The sequence below is a fragment of the Muntiacus reevesi genome, chromosome 8, assembly GCF_963930625.1.
Source record: "Muntiacus reevesi chromosome 8, mMunRee1.1, whole genome shotgun sequence".
Lineage (NCBI taxonomy): Eukaryota > Metazoa > Chordata > Mammalia > Artiodactyla > Cervidae > Muntiacus > Muntiacus reevesi.
In genome coordinates, this window is record NC_089256.1 from 4,348,905 (window position 1) to 4,376,426 (window position 27,522).

The following is a 27,522-nucleotide window of genomic DNA, read 5'->3' on the forward strand; positions in this document are numbered from 1 at the left end:
TGTCCCATAGGTTTGGGGTTGCTGTGTTTTCATTTTCATTCGTTTCTATGCATATTTTGATTTCTTTTTTGATTTCTATGATTTGTTGGTTATTCAGAAGCGTGTTATTTTGCCTCCATACATTTGGATGTTTAATTATTTTTTTCCCATCTAATCTTACTGCACTGTGGTCAGAAAAGATGACTGGAATGATTTCAATTTTTTTGAATTTACCAAGGCTAGATTTACGGCCCAGGATGTGATCTATTCTGGAGAAGGTTCCATGTGCACTTGAGAAAAAGGTGAAGCTGATTGTTTTGGGGTGAAATATCCTATAGATATCAATTAGGTCTAGCTGGTCCATTGTGTCCTTTAAAGTTTGTGCTTCCTTGTTAATTTTCTGTCTGGTTGATCTATCCATAGTTGTGAGTGGGGTATTAAAGTATCCCACTATTATCGTGTTACTATTAATTTCCTCTTTCATACTTGTTAGCATTTGCCTTACATATTGCGGTGCTCCTATGTTGGGTGCATATGGTGTTGCCTTAAACCATTAAGTTTGTGATGATTTCTTACCCAGCCACAGAAAACAGCTGCCATGTGGGTACACAAAGGAAAAATGAAAGAAATTCTTAGAAAGATAACTGAAATTCTGATCATAAGGTGCCATGAAAACTGGTCAAAATGTTTCTTCTTTAGAAAACATTAAGCTATAGATGATTTATAGAGGATGAAATTGCTTGGAAAGAAAACACTGGAAGAGATGCCCCGGCAATCATGCTATTCTCCCAGCTATTATTTAAATGGATTTTGTTTTTATAGTCTAGTGATTTGTTTATGAGGCAGATAGAAATATAAATATGAGTATTAGTTTTATGAATAAGAATGGTTAATGGAATGGATATGGGTATTACTGCTAAAACACTATGTGGACAAATAATATCATCATTTTTAGATTACTACCAATCTTTTAGACATAAATTCTTCAAAAATGAGAATATCAATCAGATGCATCAAATTTCTGCCATTTTTCAGAAAGTCAGAAAATGGATTATATATATATTTCTCACTAATGACAAAAGAGCATTGCATTAACAAGTCACCTTTTTAACTTAATATAATATCCATCTTTCCATTATAAGCATGTAATATATTACCTATTATTAAATGACTGAATTAAGGTGTAGAAGTCCTCAGATTTTAAGAAAGCTGAGTGGGGACTGGAGTGACCCAAACAATAACTGACATCCATGATCCATCCACTTTGATCCTTTTACACCCAAATACCACATACATTTTATCCTTTTCTCTTTGTCTTATGATGTGAAATGCTTGGGAAACCTACCTTAGGGACTATTCTACCTTTAGAAATACAATTATGGTTTCTACATCCCTCAGTGAGCAGCCTAGAGTCAGTGACATTTTCAGAGCTCTGTCAATCAGGAAACTACTACATTAACTACATGACTCATACATTTGACTGTATATCTTGAGTTGAAATATTTACTGAAATGCACAGTAAATCTCTTTAAGAACTAGTGCCTCTCAGGGGATACTAGCAATTTGCATATTGTTCTTTCAAAATTTGCAGACTTGCTGATATCTCTAGTATTAAGATTGTAAAAATTTAAAATAGATACCTTAACCTCCAAACTGGTTAAAAAAGAAAAAGCCTGTGTTTATTCCACAGCATGAAATGGTATAAAGCCATTATTAAATGCATGCATTTGGTTAGAATGCAGTCAAAATCTGTCCTTCACAAGCATAGTGAACTACAGTGTGATATTAAATAGTTAAAAGGCAAATATACATATATTCTTACTTATAAAGGTGGTGGTGCTGTCCTTTAATATGTGGAAAATTATCAGCCACACAAAAATCTTTATTGTTGCTACTTACATCGTATTTTATGTGCTTTCTCAGCAGCAACTTCAGTCAGCCTACAAAGTGTCTGACTTAAATTTTACCTTTGGGATCAAAAATCTGCTGCACCAGAGCACTGAGCATCCTTTTGTTGGGGAATTGTATAGAAGTATTCTCAGATACGAGGCAGAAATTTTGTAGTCTCTTTGATATAATTCCTGACTATAATCTATGTACTCAATTTGTTGCTAAGTCTTATTTATTGTTCCTTTAAACTTGAAGAAAAAATTCTATAGTTTCACTTTATTTCCACTGTCAGTACTCCAAATCAACCTGTTATCTCCTTCTAAACATCTGGATGACTACAACAGTGCTTTACCTAAATTGACTAATGCGTCTCCTCTCTTAGAATCTCCTAAAATATTGCTTATACCAACAATGTTGCTGTTGCTCAGTCACTCAGCCATGTCCAACTCTTTGAGACCCCATGGAATGCAGCACATCAGGCTTCCCTGTCTTTCACAATCTCCCAGAGTTTACTCAAATTCATGTCCATTGAGCTGGTGATGCCGTCCAACTATCTCATGCACTGTCATCCCCTTCTCCTCCTGCCTTCAATCTTTCCCGCATCAGGGTCTTTTCAAATGAGTCAATTCTTCACATCAGGTGGCAAAAGTATTTGAGCTTCAGCTACAGCATCAGTCCTTCAAATAAATATTCAGGACTGATTTCCTTTATGTTGACTGGTTTGCTCTCCTTGCAGTCCAAGGGACTCTCAAGAGTCTTCTCCAACACTACAGTTCAAAAGCATCAAGTCTTCAACACTCAGCCTTCTTTATGGTCCAACTCTCACATCCATTTATGACTACCAGAAAAACCATAGCTTTGACAATATGGACCTTTGCTGGCAAAGTAATGTCTCTGATTTTTAATATGTAGTCTAGGTTTGTCATACCTTTTCTTCCAAGGAGAAAGCATCTTTTAATTTCATGGCTGTAGTCACCATCTGCAGAGATAAGGACCAGCATACTGCCATTGATGGCAAATCTCAAAATCACATTATAGCATTTTAGGATCTCTATGCTGTCATAACTTAGTTATTAATTTCTTTCTACTAGTAGTCCTCCAAATGAATTTAAATACTGTTAGACTGAATTCTTTATAGCCATGATTACCAACCATGATGTACATAAACATAGGGTATATTGAAAAATGAGTAACACACGGAAAATTAAAGCAGCAAGGTTTGACTGATAACACAAAGGCTCAGAGTAGTTAATTCAAAGAAGCAGAGACAGTTCTTAGTGTTAAACTTTACTAAAAACTCAAATAACATTGATAATAAGACATAGGTCAAAACATAGAGAAGTCTGAAAGTATCAATTAGCAACCAAGTTTTTCACCACGTTAGGACTGACATTAGTCCATATATAGCATATGAAGTACAAAGTGATGCATTTTAGACAAGGCTTGCATAAAAGGAGGTATTTCAGTCATGAAACAACTTCATTTTATGCTCGTAATTATAGAGAAGATATGATATTCCTAGCAGGTCATGATCCATAAATTCATAAATCCTAAATTTATTTACCATAAGCAAGTTTCAGAGTGCAGGGACTCACGTTAAATGTATTCCATAGATGAAGATTCTTCATTTTTTTGAAATCAAATATTTTCATAGATTTGGCATGGCCATTTCTTTTGTTTACTCCCAGGGACATTAATCCTCTGGAAAGTAGAGTGAGTTGAAGCAGTCACTAACCTTTCAGTTTCAGTTTACAAACAGCTCATTCTCATATTTCATATATGGCACCTCTTGAATGGAAGAGAAAGAGGCAAGGTTAAGGGAAGATTATCAGGGATAGTAGATAACCATGGATTCAACCATTATGTCTATGTACATATCTATTTCCATAATCTGCTGAATGTTTGTGGCCAACATGGAAAATAAAGAAACTGACAAGTTATAAACCTCTGAAAGTGACTGTAAGCTTTAATTGTTTCAGAAGCTAAGGCTTTAATGGAAATTTGTAAAATTATCTGATATTAGACAATAGGCTGGTATAATAGAGTAAGAGACTCATTGAAGGGTCCACTCTGCACCTATTATCAGTTGATTTTAAATATTTAAATTATTTGAAAAAGAAGTGTTAGTTACTCAGTTGTGTCTGATTCTTTGTGACCTTATGGATAGGTCTATATGGAGTAGGTTGCCATTTTCTTCTACAAGGGATCTGCCCAACCCGGGAATGAAACCCCTGTCTCTTCTGCCTCCTGCATTGGCAGGCAGGTTTGTTACCACTGCACCACCTGGAAAGCCTGGAAAGCCCCCAAATTATCACAGTACAAAAAGATTACAAATATATCATCATTATACTTTTTAAATATTTTTAAAATTGAGAAGAAAACAAAAGGAAATATACTATTCAAGTCCACTTCACAAGCTTTTCATTTATAAGCATATTCCACAAATAGAGAAAATTGAAAAGAATTAAGATGAGAAGAAGAATAAGAATAATAAGAAGAATTAAGATGAGAAATTGACTACAGGAAACTTTCAGATAGTGCTCTGATGTATTTTGGTGTGGATTTAAAAGCTGAAATAAAGAGAGACTTGGACACTGCTATCAGAAATAAGGAACTAAAAAAGTAAAATCAAAGTTAAAATTGCCAATAAAAAAGAAATCCAAAACAATATGTAGTGGAATATTATTAAAATAGTCTTAGAAATTAAATACACTAGAAATCAAAACAAACTTATGGTGCACTAGATAAAACAACTGGCATCAGAAATAAAAACAAGGACAAAAAGACTTCTCTTCTTATAAAGTTGAGAGCCTGTGGGCAAGGCTCTCAGTAGATAACTGCCAACAAAAGCCCATTGGAAGAAGTAACATCCCATGTTGCATAAGAAACAAAAGGCAACTGTGCAGAATTCACCCAATTATGCTCTGAGGGCAGCATTACCCTGTTTCTTCTCTAAACTTCCAAGGGAGTTTATTTATTTTTATAAATATAGGTGAACAATAATTCAGCTTTTTTGTTGAAAGAGTTCCACCTCCATAGAACATCAGATTTTCAGAGTAAATTTTAAAGGGATTTTCACAGAAAAAAAGAAGGAGGCTACTTAACCAGCTTTAAAAGTTACAGAAAACAAGGAATTTCATTTAATTTTTTTTAATTGGGTTAAAATATGAACAAATATAGTGAAAAACATTCTTAAAATAGACAGTAAATTGTAGAAAGCCTGACAGGTAAATGATTTGTTTGCCTTGGTTTGATAGAACCACTCAGTATATGGAATTGCCAATGTTTCTAAATTCTTTCCCAAGTCCAACCTATTACTCATTCGGTGACCCATCTCAAAAAGATACTTCTTTCGTCTCTTGTTAGAACCACTAAAATATAATAGGTAGAATCTACTTTGAAACACAACCTTCCCAGTAGTATACTATCGAAAGATTATTTAATTTTTTGAAATAAGTTTTTTTAAAACTTGATCGTTTTATTGCTGATCTTGACATTAATATATATATACACTATGCACGATTCAAAAACATAAAGGAAAAATCAGAAGAATCATCTATGGTCCTAGAATTCTTAAGGGGAAAAACTCCATGATACAAACAAAATGTGAGGAACAATATGCATATGAGTACAAATTAGTTCTCCCAAGATCATCATTATCATTTCATTTGTCCATGAAATGTTAGGCTATGCTCTGACATTATTACCAGCATGACACATGTCAATGACCTGTTGCCTGTCAGAGCCTACTCAAGACTTATTCTGCTTGGCCCAGAGCAATTTAAACCTTAGGAAAATGAACCACAGAATATTCAACACCTCTACTGAATAACCAGTAAATCTGATGGTACCCTATGAAGAATAATCCTATTGCTAACTGAAAATATTGAATATGTTTTAGCTAATTGATTGTGAAAAATTGTTGCTTTCTTTCCCTTCTATTACCATTCACAGTCAAACACTCTCAATTTGTCACATCTATCATCCTTAACCAAAGGAGGAGCAATTCACAATTATCCTTCTGCAGTGTAAGAGGTACTTATCTACAGATTCTGATATTTTGGATGCTCTATTAATATTCTTAAGTATTACTTTTTGTTTTGATGTCTAAAGTAACAATGACAGTCTGGGGAGGCAATAATTAACCTGCAATATCCAATCTTCACCAGAAGTCAATCAACTCCAATAGCTATAATTGTGGCCTTTTTTAAAGAGCATGCCAAATTACTAAAGATAAAAGTATAAGTGTGTATATAGTATATTATGGAATGATTATTACTTGATACTTTCATGATACCAAATAAATTGTTGCAGTAAAGTTAAAGGATCATGGTATGTCTAGAAAATGCTTCAGCAGATAACCATGCTAAACTGATGTGTACGACTAAGTTATGTTTATGTAAAAGAAAGAAAAACCCACATCAAAAATTATGGATCTCATTATATACACACAATATGTGACCTCAATTCAATAAAAATTTGAAAATGATTGAGTCATTGGGTTTATGAGACTAAGACTTGGCAAAGCCAGAATGGCTGCATGGCAGCACCAGATAAAGCTTCAAGTTGACACTTGCTAAAAATTCTCCATGAGACAATCTGTCACAATCAATACAGATTGATCATGATATGAAGTATTAATTAGGGAATTTTTTTAGAGTAATAGAAGATCTAGTCATCATATGCTACAACTGTAATCATATAAAAACTGTAATGGTTGTATATAGAATACAACTTTGAACATCTGTAAATAGTTTATATAATTGCTTATTAGTTATATAAATATTCTATTAATGGAATTCATATTTTTGAATAGGCTTGAAACATTATATTGTCAAAACCACAGCACCTATAGTAGGAAAAAACCAATAACTAGAGATATCATATTTCTTATCTGAGATATTCCACATTATCTGTCCAACAGCAAAGGAGCACATATTACTGGGATAATTATTATGAATTATGCAAGTCTGGTCTCTTGCTTAAGAACTTGACTCTATTTTTAAACTCTGGAAAAATGGAAAGACTGTATAAAAAATTGAAATTTGATATCTTTAAATGTGATCCTAGACAGAATACAGAAAATGAAGATCAACAGAAGTTATCTAATGACTCAAGATTTTCAAAACAAGTTGAAACCTTCACTAAATAAATAGTTTCTACCTAAGACCAATGGAACACCTGAAATTATTGATTTTCTCATTCAACTTTGTTACTCTGGTCATATATTTCTTCTTTATGTGTGTATGTGTGTGTATAATTTCCCTTTGATTCACTAAGGACAATTACCATTTTAAATTTATAATTCAAAATCTATAACACTCCCAAGTTCTGTAAGATGAACACTCTATTTGAAGATGATGGCTTTTTATCATGCTCTATTTACTGAATCTTAAAAATAATCCAAAGAGATAAAACCCCCCCCTGGAAAAATAAATAATCTTAATTTGAAATACTCTTGAAAATACTGCTTTCATCCATAGAAGTCGGAAAATACAAGATGGTTGTAAAAAAAAGTGTATCTTATTTTTTCTAACATAGTTATTTGTTCAATTCATGCTCTGGTCTCAAAATCAAATTTCAATTTATTAGACAAATGACAGAATAGCCTTGGCTTTATCTTTTGGTCATAGGTGGGAAATATACACAATTGGTAATATTTGATGTGTTACCCGGCTTAACACTAAAGGTAAAATTAAACAATTCGTATCTAAGTTAAAAGTAAAGCCAATTTGATTATTCCAGATAGACTTAAGAAGTTATTGGGACTTTTTTCTTGAACATTTGTGGGTAATGTTTTTTTTGGGGTTTTTTTTGGTAATTTTTTTTTTTTATAGAGAGACATCCAGTGCTGCATTTTATTACTTTTATTATTTATACTATTATAAATTATAAATTTATATGATTACAAATTATAAATTATTACTTATATTACTTTTCTTATTTGCTTCACAGCTGTTCTATATATATACACACACACACACACACACACACACACACACACATAACAGGATCTTAAATATATTATATATCCATTATTCAAAGAGATAGTTCACAAAATAATTAAAAGGCAAAAGTAGAATGAAATTAAGCTGGTTGATACTGGAGCATAAAGTCAGTCCTTCACCAAAAAAAGAAACAAAAACAAAAGCAAAACTACTCATATTCAAAGAAAATTAACAATAATTAGAATCCAGTTAATCTGTGATATTTTCTCCTGCAGCCTTGACTGAAGAAAAATTAAAAAGGAAGAGAGGAATTAAAAAGAAATCCTCATATCCTCGGGAAAACTGACTGTTCTTTAGCCATGATAATAGGTAGCCACTTGAACTCATTAGAAACATATTTAATCAATAAATTATAGTCCTATAGGTATAGAACTACCAAAATCAAGTGTACATCTCTGACCAGTGACATTTTTGTTCTCAGTAAGCAAGTCTCTGGATGCCAATCGATCAGTAACAACACTTCATCTTACTTATTTATTTATATATTTATTTAATCAGGCAATCAGACATGGATTCATTACCATGAATGGACTCCTTGGACCAATCTATCATTAACAGTCTCGCCTGAGTAACCAAACCTACTGCTGACATTAACTCAGTCATATTTCTGAAAATCTGCCCATAACTATCTGAGCATTAATGTCAAAAGCCATTTGAGTTTTAATTAAGCAGCTATTTTTTCCCCTGTTTTCTTTTTAAGCAGAAGGTTGACAGGCATGTTTACCATCAAAGTCACTTCTAAATTTAAATGCAACTGTAAAAGAGAAATTGGAATTGGGAGAGATAAGAGAGAAGGAAATAAGTTAAGAGACTATGTGAAAGTTTGTTGGAATGTGAAGTAAAGTAAAGCAGCAGGAATGCTGACAGAGAAGATGAGGTGTAGGACGCAATAAACTGAGTTCATGGATAACATGAAAATGTTATCCATTTTTTTTTAAATGCCTTTTTAAAAAATGCCTTTTTTTAAAATTCAGATTTTATCAACACAGTGCCAGGTGGATAAAAAGCACATGATTAATACTGTTCTATATTCTCTGTCAACATTAACTGCTGATTCCAAACCAATTTAGTAGTAGTCACAATCAATTACTCTGTAAAAATACTCACTACTCATTACATATTTTTTCCATGAGCGATTGTTGCTGTTGTTCAGTTGCCCACTTTTTTCTGACTCTTTGTGGCCCCATGGACTGCAGCACACCAGGCCTCCCTATCCCTCACCATCTCCCAGAGTTTGCCCAAGTTTACAGTCATTGTATCGGTGATGCTATCCAACCATCTCATCCTGTGACACTCTCTTCTCCTTCTGCCCTCACTCTTTTCCAGAATCAGGGACATTTCCAATGAGTCGTCTGTGCACATCAGATGACCAAAATACTGGAGCTTCAGTTTCAGTATCAGTCCTTCCAGTGAATATTCAGGGTTGATTTCACTTCAGATTGACTGGTTTGATCTCCCTGCTGTCCAAGGAACTTTCAGGAGTCTTCTCCAGCACCATAGTTTGAAGGCATCAATTCTTTGGTGTTCTGCCTTCTTTATTGTCCAGATCTCACAACTGTACATGACCATTGGGAAGACCACAGCCTAGACTATACAGACTTTTAGTAGACAGAGTAATGTCTCTGTTTTTCAACACATTGTCTAGGTTTGTTATTGCTTTCCTGCCAAGAAGCAATCCTCTGATTTCAAGGCTGCTGTCACTGTCCCCAGTGATTTTGAAGCCCAAGAAGAGTAAACCTGTTACCACTTCTACCTTTTCCCCTTCCATTTGCCATGAAGTAATGGGGTTGGATGCCATGATCTTTGTTTTTTGTTTTTTTTTAATATCTAGTCTTAAGCAGGCTCTTTCCTCCTTCACCCTCATTAAGAGGTTCTAGTTCCTCTTTGGTTTCTGCCATTAGAGTGGTATTATCTGCAAATCTAAGGTTACTGATGTTTCTCCCGCCTATCTTGATTCTAGCTTGTGATTCATTCAGCTTGGGATTTCTCATGATGTGCTCAATGTATAAGTTAAACAGGGTGACAGCAGACAGTCCTGTCAAACTCCTTTCTTGATCTTGAAATAATCAGTTGTTCCCTATAGGGGTTCTAACTGTTGTTTCTTGACCTCATACAGGTTTCTCAGGAGACAGGTATAATGGTCTGGTATTTCCAACTCTCTGAGAGCATTCCACAGTCAAGATCCACACAGTCAAAGGATTTAGCATAATGGATGAAAGAGAGAGTATTTGCCATGATCCACACAGTCAAAAGATTTAGTATAATCGATCAGAGAGAGATTTTTTTTTCCTGAAATTCTCTTGCTTTCTCTGTAATCCAGCGAATGCTGGCAATTTGATCATTAGTTCTTCATTTTCTAAACCCAGCGATGCTTAGATCAAATTGTGAAATTAGCTTAAAATGGGTGTCAAATCTTTCTATCAAATGAAAATGCAAAAGGATGAAGAAAATAAAACATTTAAAAAATAATGACTCCACTGTTTCTATATTCTCAGACTAAGAATAATAAAATAATTCCTCTCTAGGGGTATGCTTTGTTTACCATCTCCACTTACCATACGGTTAAATTATAGACTCTGAGGGGAAGTCTGAATAGCAATTTTTGAAGACTGGAATTTGTATTTGCTTTGTTTGTTGCTTCTTTCACCTTCTATTTTTGCCATGTTGTAAGATTACTCTCTGATTAATTGGATACATTAATACCAACACAGCATCTGGTTATCAGTGAAAACTTGCATTCACAATTTCCTTGATGAAGGTACAAGCAAATGAAATAACTCATCTTGAATAGCCAAACACCATTAACCTTTTCAAGTTCAGAATTCAATGTATTTTTAAAAAATTTAATGTCTATCTGGAAGACAAAATTTGAGCTTCTACCAACGAGTCCAAAATAAAAATGCTTGATGGTCTAAGAAACAGAAATATCACAGAACAATATTTATTATAATTATTATATATTATTTATAAAATATAGTGATATTAAATACTTTAGAAGACAATACCACCTGGAAAGACCTTATAAAAAAGTTTGGGTGTACAATCTGTTATTCTCTATATTCTCAATGATGCCGTAGTTATCATGCAATAACAAATCATACCAGTCTGGGAAAGTCACTGTGTTAAGCTCAACATAGTACAAACATGAATTAGACATGAGTCTCAATTTAAGGAACTCAAAGTCTAGTCAGAGACACACTGACATATAAAATGTATTGCACTACAAAAGGTAAGTGCTATAATAAAACTATAGAAATGGGTGTCAACAGAAAGAAGAGAGTTATTTATTCCTTCTGGTTTATGCATTCTTACTTTTGGTTTGTTACTACAGTGTCTGAGTTAATATTTTTCAATGCCAATTACACAGCACAACTACTTGGGGGTAATCTGTAAAAAAGGCAAATGTCCCACAACTAGAATTATGAAGATAGTCTCTTCAATAAATGGTGTTCAAAAACTGGATGGCCACATGTAAAAGAATGAAATGACCTTTGTCTTACACCATACACAAAAATTAACTCTAAACGGATTAAAGGTTTGAACACAAGACCTGAAAACCATAGAACTCCTAGAAGAAAGCACAAGCAGGCATCTCCTTGAGAGTGGTACTGCAACGACTTTTTTTTGGGGGGGGGCGGGTGGACTTTACATCAAAAACAAAAGCAATCGAAGTGAAAGTAAACAACTGTGACTATATCAAACTACAAAGCTTCTTAACAGCAAAGGAAATCATCAACAAAATAAAAGGCAATATACAGACTGAGAGAAAACATTGGCAAATCATACATATAATAAGAAATTAATAACAGGCTTCTCAGTTGACTCAGTAATAAAGAATCCACTTGCCAATCAGGAGATATGAATTTGATCTCTGGGTCAGGAAGATCCTCCGGAGAAGGAAATGGAAACCCATTCCAGTATTCTTGCCTGGAAAATCCTTTGGACAAAGGAGCCTGATGGGCTACAGTCCATAAAATTGCAGAGTCAGACAGGACTTAGTGACTAAACAACAACAACAACTCAAAATATTAAAAGAACTCACAATGCAACAGCTAAAAAACAAACAATTTAATTAAAAAATGAGCAGACTATGTAAGAGACCTTTTTCCCAAGATACACAGATGGCTAATAGGTACATGAAAAAGTGCTCAAGATGACTAGTTATCAGGGAAATGAAAATCAAAACCATAAGGGGATATGACCTCATACCTGTTAAAATGGTTGTTATTAAAAAGACAGGAGATAAAAAAAAGTGTTGGGAAGAATGCAGAGAAAAAAGAACACTTAAGCACTGTTAGTAGGAAAGTAAATTGTTGTAGCCACTATGGAAAACAGTATGGAGAGTCCTCAAAACATTAAAAGAGAATTATCATATGACCTAGCAATTCCTTTACTGCATATTTATCCAAAGAAAACAAAAACACTAACTGGAAAAGATATATTCAACCTTATGTTCATTGCAGCATTATTCATAATAGCCATAATATAGATGCAACCTAAGAGTCTGTCAATAAATAAATGGATAAACAATATTTATCCAGAGTATTATTCACCCAGAAAAAAGGAAATTTTGCTGCTTGTGACATTGATTCACCTGGTGAGCATTATGCTGAGAGAAATAAGTCAGACAGAAAGACAAGTATTACCATGTAATGCCATTTACATGTGGAGTCTAAAAATGAAAACAAACTCATAGACATAGAGAACATATTTGTGGTTACCGGAGGCAGGAGCAGACATGTGTGTAAAACAGATAAAGGGAGTCTAAAGCTACAAATTTCCAGTTATAAAATAAATAAGTGCCAAGAATGTAGTACACAGCATGGTAACTATAGTTATTAACACTGTATTGTATATTTCAAAGTTGCTGGTAAACAAGATATTAAAACGTCTCACCACAAGGAAAAAATTGTTAATAACGTTGTTGGTGGATGTTAACTAATTTTATTGTAGTGATCATTTCACAATATGTACAAGTATCAAATCATTATGCTGTACACCTTGGTAGAAGAAATATCCACATAATGAGTCATGTGGAAGTCATTATGGCTTATACATTATTTAAGTTGAACTTTATGATAACTAGAACACACTGTATTGTGCCCTGTCAAACATGCACTGTACACATGCTTTAATCACTATGGACAAGAATGCATTTTAAAAAATTAAGATGGAGTGACTATGGTTCAAGTGCCCAGAGTGGACCTGAGTGGCCATTTTGGATGCAGTTTAAGACATGTATCTACATTACTGATAACATGAATTTTCTGAACTATATCAGACAAGGATACCACAAGTCATTTTCGAAACAGTATCTGCTAGCAGCTGCCAGTTATAAACTTAAAGTCTCAAGAGCTTCTTTTGTAATTATGTAATCTTCAACCCCAAACTATCTCTCCTTAACAAACACTCTTAATGATCAGTTTCAATCCTAGTTCTTGACAACAGCTTATGTGATTTTGGTTTTTTGCCTTTATAATTACATTTTATAGCCCAGAGGACTACAAGTACTTTTTGAATCTGTGTCTCTTGGGTTATACTCTTCAGTTTGCCTCAAATAAAGGTCTTTTTTTTAAACCTGAATCTAATCATGTTATATATCAATTATACCTCATTATTTTTGAAAAAGCATACATACACACAAAGAAAACTCAATTAATATTAGGAGGACCACAAAATATAAAGTTCAGTTGGCAAACACTGAGGCTTTAACAACTGAATAGTGATGCCAGCAGTTCACGCCCATCTAATGCTTGTACTGACTGGTTCTAGGTTCTAAGTTTCAACAGACTGGCATGGAAGGGAAATGGCAGGAGTCTCACCAGGTTGTGCAGTACCTTCCTAAGAGGCTCCAACTCATGCTCCCCCATCTGGCTCTTCTGTAGGGGCCCAAAAGTGCTCCCTGCCCACTTCACAGAGCCTACCACATGGAGTTGGCATTCTGCCTTCATGAAGATTAGGTCCTCCATTTTCCTGGGACTGTGAGCAGACATCTGGGACAAAGAACAGAAAACCATCAGCTCATGTGTGTGTGCACAGGTACCCATATTCATATATATGCACACTTATATTTATACACGATCAGGGAAGTTTAAACATAGAAAGATCTGGAAAACTGACTGCATTTTGATTTTTCTCCCCAGAGGAAAATTCACCCCAAACTTGTTGGCCATGTACCCATTTCGAGAGAAAAAGATATTAATCATTTTTTTTCCTTAATGTCAGTGCTTAGATAAAGGAGGAAACAGCAAGTATTTAACTACAAGAATGGGGGCTTCCCACATGGCGCTGGTGGTAAAGAACCTGCCTGCCAAAGCAGGAGAGACAAGAGACTTGGGTTCAATCCCTGAGTTGGGACTGGCAAACCACTCCAGTATCCTTGCCTGGATAATCCCATAGACAGAGAGGTATGGTGGGCTACAGTCCAGTCCATAGGGTCACAAAGAGCTGGACACGACTGAAGCTACTTAGCACACAAGCTTAAGAACAAAATATTGCAATACAGAGGGCTGAAAATTTACCTGGGATACACAACAAAAAATGGAAAAGATAAACAGGCCATAACCAGAATAATGAGTCAGTGGTAGGGAGTGAAGATAAGTACTGTGAAAAATTCCAAGTGGTTTTACTATATGAAGCAAAGATTAAAACATTCTTTTCATCAATTTCTTCTCTGGGACTTTCCTGGTGGCTCAAACAGTAAAGAATCCGCCTGCAGTGAGGGAGACCTGGGTTCAGTCCCTGGGTTGGGAAGATCCCCTGGGGAAAGAAATGGCAACCCACTCCAGTAATTCTTGCCTGGAGAATTCCATGGGCAGAGGAACCTGGCAGGCTACAGTTCACGGGTCGCAAAAAGTTGGACATGACTGAGCAACTAACACACTTCTCTAACTTAAACCTGGTTTTCATCTGATGACAATGTTACCCTGAAATCACTCTTAAAGAGTGACCACTCTTTTTTGCCATTTGAATGTTTAAAAAAAAACAAAAACAAAACTATAGTTGACTTACAATATTAATTTCAGGGATACAACATAGTGTTGCAATATTTTTAAACATCAAAAAATGGTCACCACTGTGAGTCTAACTACTATCTGTCATCATACAAAATTACTATAATCTTATTAACTATATTTCCTATAATGTTCATTACATTCTCATAACTAACTTATTTATAATTGGAATTTTGTATCTCCTAATCATCTTCACCTGTTTTACCTATTCTCTTAGCCCCTTTCCCTTAGTTTGTTCCCTGAATCTATAAGTCTACTTCTGTTTTATATTTGTTCTTTTGTTTTGTTTTCACATCCCACATATTATCTTTTACTTTATTTTGTTTTGCTTTAAGATCCCACATATAATTGACAAATATTTCCATCCCTTTAACTATTCATTTTAAATAGACTTAATCACTGTCAATAACTATACACTTTCTATAATCATTTTTATTTATAAATTTAAAGTTATACTCCAGTTAGTTATTACAAAATGTTGGCTATATTCCCTGTACAAATACATTTTGTAGCCTAACTTAAACCTAATAGTTTGTATCCACCACTTCCCATCCCAATAGTGCCCTTCCCCACCCACTGATAACCACTAGTTTGTCCTATGTATCTGTGAGTCTGCTTCTTTTCTGTTGTGTTCATTAGTTTGCTATATTTTCTATTGTTCATGTATTATTGATAGCATACAGTATGTGTCTTTCTCTGTTTGACTTATTTCACGTAGCATAATATCCTCCAAGTCTATTTATGTTGCTACAAATGGTAAAATTTCATTCTTTTTTATGACTGAGTAGTATTCCAGCCCACTCCGGTATTCTTGCCTGGAGAATCCCAGGGACAGGGGAGCCTGGTGGGCTGCTGTCTATGGGGTCGCACAGAGTCGGACACGACTGAAGCGACTTAGCAGCAGCAATATTCCATTATCTGTGTGTATGTAGTATTCTGTTGTGTAGTATGTATATACATACCACAGCTTCTTTATCCATTCATCTCTTGATGGACATTTAAGTTACTTCTATATTTTGGCAATTGTAAACAGTGCTATAAATATTGGACACATAAATATTTTCAAATAAGTGTCTTTTTTTTTATGAGTATATTTCCAATAGTGGAATTGCTAGATTAAAATGTAGTTCTGTTTTTAGATTTTGTGAGAAAGCTCCATGTGGTTTTCTACTGTGGCTGCATCAGTTTACACTTTCACCATTTTACAAGGCTTCTCTTTATTCCACATCTTCTCAAATATTTGTTTTTTGTGTTCCTTTTAACAAAGCCATTTTGACAAGTATGAGATGGTATCTCACTGTGGCTTTCATTTGCATTCCCTGATGATTTGCAATGCTGTGCAACTATTAATCAACATACAAAAATCTGTTGCATTTGTATACATTAACAGCAAATTATCAGAAAGAGAAATTGAGGAAATAATCCCATTTACCATCACATCAAAAAAAAGAATATAATACCCAGGAATATACCTATCTAGGAGGCAAAGGACCTGTACTCAGGAAACTATAAGATACTGATGAAAGAAACTAGAGATGACACAAACAGATTGAAAGATATATCATGTTCTTGGATTTGAAGAACATGATATTTGAATAACACAATATGAATCAGTGTTGTTACAATGATCATGCTACCCAAGGCAATCTACAGATTCAGTGAAATCCCTGACAAATTTCCAATGGCATTTTTTCACAGAACAAGTACATATGAATAAAAAATCTGTACAAAACACAAAAGTCAAAACAGTCTTGAGAAAGAAGAACAGAGCTGGAGAAATCATGCTTCCTGAATTCAGACTAAACTGCAAAGCTATAATAATCAAAGCAGTATGATATTGACACACAAAAAAATAAATCAATGGAACAGTAGAGAGAGATCAGAAATAAATCCATGCACTTATGGTCAATTATTCTATGACACAGAAGGCAAGAATACACAATGTAGAAAAGACAGCATTGTCAATAAATAGTGCTGGGCAAACTGGACAGCTACATGTGAGAGCCAAAGATGGAGGAACTCTACACAATCAGCAAAAACAAAACCAGGAACTGACTGGGGCTCAGATCAGGAACTCCTTATTGCAAAATTCAGACGTAAATTGAAGAAAGTAGGAAAAACAATAAGTCATTCAGCTATGGCCTTAATCAAGCCCCTTACAATTATACAGTGGAAGTGGCAAACAGATTCAAGGGATTAGATCTGGTAGACAAAGTGCCTAAAGAACTATGGATCAAGATTCATAATAAGAGGGTAACAGGCAGGAAGGCCAGGGGGCTCCAAGCAGAAGAAATAGGCTGCACGTGCCAGACATTTTTATCTCTCTTAAGCGGCAGGAAGAAACAAACTAGAGATTTTTTTTTTTTTTCCTTCTCTATACAAATTTAAAAGGAGGTTTCACTTAAAATGCTGTGTTGCCATGACACCTGGTTTCACCTGAAGCTAACTATTCTCAAAACCTTGAGTTAACCAATACATTTTTTCTTATGGAAATGTTTGTCTTAAGCTATGTTAATGTACCCCAAACTGTCTTCAAGTTGGTTCCCCCAAATGGCTCAACCTACTTGACAAACCAGTATGTTATACTCAGATATTGTTCCCCTTATCTATGTAAACAAAACTATTTGTGTGGTAATCTGCCCTTCTATAAGACTCAAGTCAACTGTTTTATGGCCTGGGATGAATTGTCTGGTACCATTCTAAATTTTAAGACATTCCTTTCTTTTCATTAACAGACTGCAAGTGACTATATAACATACAGCTAAAGACGAGCAGGGGGGTACTCTTTCTTCCCCCTTCTGATGCCTATGTCAGAAGCTTTCTCTATCTCCTTTACACTTTAATAAAACTTTATTACACAAAAGCTCTGAGCAGTCCAGCCTTGTCTCTGGCCCCGGATTGAATTCCTCTCCTCCGGAGGCCAAGAATCCCGGCGTCTTATTATTCAGCAACAACCTTTTCATAACATTCTACAGGAGGCAGTGATCAAAAACATCCCCAATGAAAAGAAATGCAAGAAGGCAAAATGATTATCTGAGGAGGCCTTACAAATAGCTGAAAAAAGACGAGAGGTGAAAGACAAAGGAGAAAAGGAAAGATATATCTATCTGAATGCAGAGCTCCAAAGAGACCAAGGAGAGATAAGAAAGCCTTCCAAAGTGATCAGTGCAAAGAAATAGAGGAAAATAATACAATGGGAAAGACTAAAATCTCTTCAAGAAAATTAGAGACACCAAGAGAACATTTCATGCAACGTTGGGCACAATAAAGGACAGAAACAGTACGAACCTAACAGAAGCAGAAGATGTTAAAAAGAGACGGCAAAAATACACAGAAGAACTACAGAAAAAAGATTTCATTGACCCACATGACCACAATGGTGTGATCACTCACCTAGAGCCAAATATCCTAGAGTGTGAAGTCAAGTGGACCTTAAGAAGCAGAAGCATCACGACAAACAAAGCTAATGGGGGTGATGGAGTTCGAGCTGAGCTATCTCAAATACTAAAAGTTGATGCTGTTAAAGTGCTGCACTCAATATGCCAGAAAATTTGGAAAACTCAGCAGTGGCCACAGGACTGGAAAAGACCAGTTTTCATTCCAATCCCAAAGAAAGGCAATGCCAAAGAACACTCAAGCTACCACATAATTGCACTCATCTCACATGCTAGTAAAGTAATGCTCAAAATTCTCCAAGCTAGACTTCAACAGTACATGAACCACGAACCTCCAGATGTTCCAGCTGGTTTTAGAAAAGGAAGAGGAACCAGAGATCAAATTGCCAACATCCGTTGAATCACTGGAAAAGCAAGAGAGTTCCAGAGAAACATCTACTTCTGCTTTATTGACTATGCCAAAACCTTTGACTGTGTGCACCACAACAAACTGTGGAAAATCCTTCAAGAAATGGTAATACCAGACCACCTGATCTGCCTCTAAAGAAATCTGTATGCAGGTCAAGGAGCAACAGTTAAAACTGGACATGGAACAATGAATGGACTGGTTCCAAATAGGAAAAGGAGTATATCAAGGCTGGATATAACTTATTTAACTTCCATGCAGAATACATCATACAAAATGCTTGGCTGGATGAAGCACAAACAGGAATCAAGATTGCCGGGAAAAAGATTAATAACCTCAGATATGCAGATGACATCACCCTTATGGTAGAAAGTGAAGAAGAACTAGAGAGCCTCTTGATGAAAGTGAAAGAGAAGACTGAAAAAGTTGACTCAAAACTCAACATTCAGAAAACTAAGATCATGGCATCTGGTTCCATCACTTCATGGGAAATAAATGGGAAAACAATGGCAACACTGACAGACTTTATTTTCTTGGGCCCCAAAATCACTGTAGATGATGACTGCAACCATGAAATGAAAAGATGCTTGCTCCTTGGAAGAAAAGCTATGACAAACATAGACAGCATACTAAAAAGCAGAGACATTATTTTGCTGACAAAGGTCCATATAGCCAAAGCTATGGTTTTTCCAGTCGTTGTGTAAGAATGTAAGAGTTGGATCATAAAGAATATTGAGCATGGAAGAATTGATACTTCTGAACTGTAGTGTTGGAGAAGACTCTTGAGAGTCCTTTGGACTTCAAGGAGATCAAACTGGTCAAATCCTAAAGGAAATCAGTGCTGAATATTCTTTGTAAAGACTGATGTTGAAGCTGAAGTTCCAGTACTTTGGCCACCTTATGTGAAGTACTGACTCATTAGAAAAGGCTCTGATGCTAGGAAAGATTGAAGGCAGGAGGAGAAGGCAACAAGATAGGACAAGATCGTTGGATGGCATCATCAACTTGATGGACGTGAGTTTGAACAAGATCCAAGAGATGGCAAAGGACAGGGGAGCCTAGGGTGCTGCAGTCTATGTGTTCACAAAGAACTGGACACCACCAAGTGACTGAACAACAACAACATGTAAAAAATGAAGAATAACATTTGAACTTTCTCTAACACCATATACAAAATGGATTAAACTTCTGAATGTAAGGCCAAACACTATATAACTCTTAGAGTAAAACATAGGCAGAACACTCTCTGACATAAATTTGCAGCAAAATCTTTCTGAATAAACTTCCTAGAGCAATGGAAATAAACAAAAATAAACAAGTTGGACTTAGTTAAACTTAGTGCTAAAGACATTTCTATTTGATATCCTGATCATCCTCAAATTATGTTACTTTCAGTCAAAGTAAAATGCCAGTAAAAGTCAACATCACTATTTTTTCCAATTGTTTCATTGAAAAAAATCTTTATCATTCTTGATTCCTTTTTCATTTTAGGCTGTAAGCAATTTTTCTAGCTTTACAGATAATGTCTTTTATCTAGAATATAACCACTCTACCACTTCAACTACTACCAATCCGGTGAAGTCAACCTTCTCTAGGCTAGAAACCATAACCTCTAATCAATTCCCCTCCTTCCATCCTTTTCCTATTGTAAACTATTTTCTATACTGTGAGTGGGGTCATTGTTTCTAAACTACAAATCCAATCATGCCACTCTTCTGCACAAAACATTGCAAAATGTTAGAGAAAAAAATAATAATGTTAATTTCAAATTTTCCTATTTGTCTCAGTAAAAGGCATGTTTTTTTCCAATGGCCCAACTTTAGTTAAGGTAATGCTAGATGCCACAGCAAACAGTGCCAGAAAAGTATAAAGGCTTAAATAAAATAAATGTTTACTTTTGATTCTCTAAGTTCTAAAACATACGTTCCTGATTAGAAGATATTTTCCTTGCCCATGGCAGTTCAGGCCATAAATTCAATTTTGTGTCTCCAGCCTCTTAAGCATATGGCTTCCATGGTCACTATGCTTTTCTACCTCACGTCAGTAAAAAAAAGAAAGAGTATGATGATCAAAAGTCCTGGGAAGCAACACATTACTTCACTTCCTGTTCTATTGGGTGTGAGTCATGTGACCACATCTGATCCAAATAACACTGGGAAATATATAGTCTTTATGACCCATCAGAAGAGGAATGCATTTTGGTAAAGAAACCATTTGTAACAAAGTACTCAAGGCCTTGTGATCTGGCTTACTCTCACCTCTCTGACCTGAATTCTTACCATTCTCCCTTTTGGACCCTCAGTTCTGTATGGTTGCCTCTTTATAGTGCTCAAACAATGTGAATGTGTTTGATGCCATTGTATTTAGCTCTCCCTTTATATTGAGTGCCCATCTCCAGATTCATCCTTAGGTCTGTACATTCCTTAGTTCAGTTCAGTCACTCAGTCCTGTCCGACTCTTTGAAACCCCGTGGACTGCAGCATACCAGGCTTCGCTATTCATCACCAACTCCAGGAGCTTGCTCAAATGCATGTCCATTGAGTCAGTGATGCCACCCAACCATCTCATCCTCTGTCGTCCCCTTCTCCTCCCGCTTTCAATCTTTCCCAGCATCAGGGAGGGTCGTTTCCAAAGAGTCAGTTCTTCACATCAGGTGGCCAAAGTACTGGACTTCCAGCTTCAGCATCAGTCCTTCCAATGAATATTCAGGGTTGACTTCTTTTAGGACTGTCTGGTTTGATCTCCTTGCAGTCAAAGGGACACTCAAAAGTCTTCTCCAGCATCACAGTTCTAAAGCATCATCTTAGACGCTCATATTTCTTTGTGGTTCAACTCTTACATCCTTACCTGACTACTGGGAAAAAAGTAGCTTTGACTAGATGGACCTTTGTCAGCAAAGTAATGTCTTTGATTTTTAATATGCTGCCTAGGTTTGTCATACATTCCTTAGATGTCATATAATCAGCAAGACCTTCTCTGGTTCTCTGTTGAATATAAACTAGAAATTATAACCACCAATATTCCCTATTACTTCCTATTATTTGTTATTTTTTTCTATAGAGCTTATGTTTATTTAGTTAGTGTTTTATCTGTCTCCTCCTGCTTTATTCACAATCCATTAATAATATATTAACCATTTACTAAATTCTTAGTAAAATTATAGATTAATTGGTGTACCAATAACCTGATTCTTCCAATCTCAATATATCATCTTGGACATCTCAATTTTCTACCTACTACAAAAATAAGGCTATCTCTCCAGTGGCATCATATACCAGTGTGACAGATTCTCCTTCAGTTTTTCAAACAATTGTTAACAAGGTAGAAGAATGGTTGAAGTTTTAATTTGGTTGAAATGGCTGAGGGTTGAGATGGGTCAACAGAGTTAAGGTTAAGGCAGATTAAATGTATAATTGTGAAATCAGTTATTTGTTTTAATCTAAAACTTGCCCCAAATTCCTTTGTAGACTACTTTGCTAGGTTTCATAAGCCTATTTACTAAAGCAAAGAATCCTAAGTAATCAAAAAAGCACAAGTATAGCCCACAAGTATGTGATGTAGATGTCTATGTGTGAAAGAATACATTTTTTGTGACAGGGAGGTAGATATGTCTTTTTCTAATGGTTTGTCTAGTTTAGATTAAAATACAGGATTTTTTAAGTGACAAAAATTTACTGTAATACAAGTCCATATTTTTATATTATGTGGTAAAATAATTGACCACAGTATACTGGAGAATATATACATATATATATATTTCCATTCAGACTTACAACAAGAGAAATTAGAGGTTAGTGAGCAACATCAGAATACCAGCAAATTGTGGTTTCTAACATTTAATATAATTCCTGGAAGAATTAGCTTCTAAAGCACTGCTTCTAAGAACCACAAAACACTGTACTTTTATATTACATTTCAACTGATTATATTCATCTATTGCCTCATTTCTCAAACTCTTTTAAGCTTGTCTGCTTCTATAGTACTATGCAATAATAATTGGATAATCTTGCCTTTTTCTTTTTTTTGCACTGACAGAATCAATGAGACTCCAAATTTAGCTGTCTGGTCTTACCTAATGTTATTCTGTATATTGCATGATTTTAAACATATATTTATTTAATTATTTACCCATTATCTTTTCTTTTTTCATGAAAAATGCTCCTTAAGCTGTTTCATATGCATGTGGTTTGCTTGGGAAGATGTATCTAAAACATTGGAGGCAGGGTCTTTGTCAAGATTACATTTTATTCAGTCACTAAACCTTTCAAAGATCATTTTGTGACAAAGTAATGAGGATTCATCAAAAACTTTTCGGAAGAAGGGTGACATGAATAGGCTAGTGTTTTAGAAAGTTTCTTCTTTCTGGATGATGGCCATAAGGAAAGAAGGTGAGAGACTGTAATACCAGTGTGGATGGAGGCATTGAAATGACATACATTTTAAAAAATGATAATTTGCCAGATGATTTTTATTGCAGAGAATTGAGAAATAGATGGAATCATAAGCTATAAAGTGGTAGAAGATAAATACTGGGTGATCAATTGGATAAGATTTGCCATGATAACCTGTCTAGCCCTGGTCAGCCTTCATGTGACAGACATAACATACTTAGACTCTCAGAAATTTCAAAATATTTCCATGTATTTTTATCTCAGGTACAGATTCCCTGAAAATCCAGAAAGTAGTAGCTTTCCTAGTTGTTGTTAAGAGATACTTCATTTCCTCCTACAGTTGACTTTTCCCCAGGATTTGACAATAGAAACTTCCCTTATCTTCAAGGGAAACTCAACCCACTCACATAAAGCGCTATCAAGTCTATGGCCTTCGGGATAAATAATAATTGGATTAGTTGACCATATGCTTCCAAGATTCTGGATTATTAATTCTCAAATGAGCCCATATGTGGCTCAGCAACAAAGGGTCCCAGGAAGCACTGTGCCAAGTTCAGGGCAGTTGTTTTCCACTCTCTGCCCTGGCAAGAAATGAAGATACACTAGCTTGCACGTAATCTGTGCAGCCACATGATCTTCACTCTTCACCTCCTATGACCAAAAGCTGACAGAAGCATTCATATATATGATGAGGATAAAATATTTTTCAAGTCAAAACCATTCTACATCTAGATATGGAAAAGGGAAAGACATTTTCTATATTTAGTGTGCCTAATTGTGCTAAAGACACACAGAATTCATATTCTGACTCAAAATGTTCCACACACACCACATCTCAGTCTAAAGCTAACTGCATTTGTGTTGTATCACAGTCAGATCTTGAGTGAAAACTTTCACCAACCAGGTACATTTTGCCATATACATGTGAAAATAAAAGACACATTAAAGAACTTATGCTAAGGACAGTTTCCCCCAAATGTAAAACTTTCAAGACCAAGGAATGAAAACTGTTGGTTTTGTTAAAAGTGGTTAAGTCCTAAGTTACACCAAGCACTCCAGTGTATTAACTAATACATTCAGGTTCATTTCCAAAATTAAGAGGCGTTGATAGAATTAACACTACCCATCAGAAATATCTTCACATGTAAATCAAAAGTTGTTCATGGTATTTGTATGTGTGTATTCTATTTCTCTTTGATAAGCCCTCTCAATGATGATGACTTGTGTTTATTCTCTTATGTGCTAACAGAACATCCTGTTCAGTCTACTCTGAAGCTCTGGAATCAGTCTTGCATTTTCTACTCCTGACACCACTGGTCTAGATCATGGCTTTATTATTATTTTAATGGAACAGATATTATTGTACTCACCTCTTAACTAGCCTCAATACTGTTCATTTATTCAGTAGCCCTACTTATCTCCTATGTTATTATTTGAGTTATTTATGTAGAAGCAATTGAGACCATGTCACTTCCAGGTCCCTCCTGCCCATTTTCCCCAATAATATTCAGAATCTTCCAGAGTCTTGTCAGGTCCCAGGCGGGGTATACTAAGAATGAGTGAAGCTGCTTGGTAGAGACTGTGGGAGCTAAAGGTCACAGATCAAGATTGGAATCATTCAAACATTTTAGAAACACTTTCAAGTCACATTAAGCAACCATACAGACTAAGCATATAGTCCATGGATCTTAGGTATGCAATCTCTGAACCTAGAAAATCTGGTTATATTTTTTTCTTCCTAGATTCTGCTCTTACTACCTATTTCTCACCAAGTCAGACTGTTTCTTGGGTCCACACTCTATGTGATCTGAAGTTTACTGCTTCTCATACATTAATTCAAAAATGATTTTCAAACTACAATGGCCTCTCCATCTCCTTATCTACAACAATATTCATTTCTGCTTAGTTTGAGCTCAAATGAAACTCTATCCCAGAAACAGCCCATAATTTCAGAATTAGAATCGATGGTACCTGATCAGAAGGCATGTGTGTGTATATATATATACATATATATATAGATAGATGGAACTGGATTTCAGGAAATGTATTTGATGATTTTGTTTTACTCTCACTCTCTGATCTAGTAATTTGTATATTCCAGATCTTCAGTAAATTTTTGTGAAAATAAATTTGTGAAAGGGAAGCATTTGAGTGACTAGAATGCATGATTTATGGATCTACAGGAATTTGGATATTTATAAGATTTCACTTATTACCTGAATAAATCTTACTCATTATCAAAATTCCCTGAGACTCAGTTTGTTCAGCTCTAAAATTATGCTAACAAAGCAGACCTCACAGAGTTGATACAGGATTAATCATAATCTAGTATGTATAAAGTCTGTGACATGTAGTATGTACCTAGGAAACAGTAGCTTTATTACTAATGTTAACTTTTGCCCAATTAAAATGACTTTTTGTTTGGATTTTTCATTTTTCTCTCTTTAAAATTCCTCTCACTGGGGTGGTTCATATCACGCTCTTAACCATTTGACATAAATTAAACTACTGCCGTGGGGCTTCCCAGGTGGCACTAGCCATAGAGAACCCACCTGCAGGTGCAGGAGACATAAGAGACAAGTGTTCAATCCGTGGGGTGGGAAGCTCCCTTGGAAGAGGGCACGGCAACCCACTCCAGAATTCTTGTCTGGAGAATCCCATGAAGAGAGGAGCCTGGCATTCCATTGGGTTGCAAAGAGTTTAACACAACTGACACAACTTAGCTTGCATGCAGGCACACAAACTACTGCCGTATCGAGAATAACTTTAAAACTAAAGCATTGTGGAACTGAAGCACTGTATATGATTGAAGACTGTTTAATAGTGCCTGATGGGATGTGCAAAATTTGATGGAAAGTGCCCAGTAAATTGAAAACAATTCCCAGTTGTTTGATAGCTGCATATCTATATGATAAATCAGGGACCATGTTATGACTTTTGACTCATTTTATAATTTAAGATACTTTCACTAGCAAGCAACAGAAAATAAAATTAAAACTGGTTTAAAGGGACTAAGTCTAAAGGCTAAGCTCCAAGGATGTTTTGATCAGACTTCAGATTCACTTTTTGGCAATTTCATTTATTCTGATCTTTTTTGTTTATCAGTTTCCTCCACAAGATGTGCTTCAAAGGAAGCAAAGTACTTGAGGCAGCTTTAATTCTACATATACATAATATGGTTTTAAAGAGAAAGGAGATACTACTCACCACTACCAACATCATTTAATGACTTTCCTGAGCTTTATTCTGAATGGGCAGACAAAGGTGATGATCACTCCTTCCCTGAACTAATCAGCGAAGCCACCTTAGCTGATAGCTGAAGAGCTTAAGTGAATCATTACCAGTCTAACAACTGGGGATAGGTCAAAATAATCAAAATAAACAGCTATTACACAATGGTAAGATTAATATGAGGAATTCTGGGGAGATAATCCCTGTTGTAAATGTATAGGTGTGTGTGTGTGTGTGAAGACTGTCACTTAATTTTTCAATAGTCATCTGAGTTTAGTTTAGTTGTAACCATTACAAGTGCTATCAATATACCATTTCAACTCTTCATCTCAAATCCTACAGAAACCAGTTCTCAGGAATTCTTTTTTTTTTTTTTAGTATAAAATCATCCCTTTAAATTACTTATTCTAGTTTGTTTTTTTTTTTAACTTTTTAATCCTTTGTTAATCTGAATTTCCTTAACAAAGGATCTGAAGTGTTTCAGTGTTTTATTTAGTTAGTAGACATCATGGAATTTACAAACAATATTTATTTGGAGAAACAAGTAACTATGAGATACAAAACAAGAAATACCAGAAAGTTTTCCTTTTCTTAATTTAACATCCAAACAAAACAGATTTAAATTTCTTAAAGTCTTCTATTACAAATTGCTGATATTGTTAAAGTCAACTTAAAATATCTAAAGAAAAGTGATTTTTTTTTCATCATGTGAATATGTTCAGACACTGAAAAATCTCTGACTCAGTGGCTTAACTGCTTAGTAAACTAGAATCTTAGGAACTAGAAGTATTTCCCTGTGAACCTGGAGAATCTATGCCCTCTAAGTAAGTAAGTAGTTGATCTCAGCTTTTTTTTTAAACTCATGCTTTGATCAATTTTAACATGATGTGGCAAATCAACATTAGTTTGAAAACTACATTATGGACTCTAACACAGCACATCTTTCCACACTCACATCATAAGGAAGGATAAATGAGAGGTAAGGAACATGGCACCTCTGCTTGCCTACAACATTAGACCATGATCAATCTATGAGTGGGGCTTCCCAGGTGGCTCAGTGGTAAAGAATTCACCTGCCAATGCAGGTGATGTAAGAGAGGTGGGTTCAGTCTCTGGGTCAGGAAGATCCCCTGCAGAAGGAAGGGACACCTCACTTCAGTATTCTTGCCAGGAGAATCTCATGGACAGAGGAGCCTACCGCACGACAGT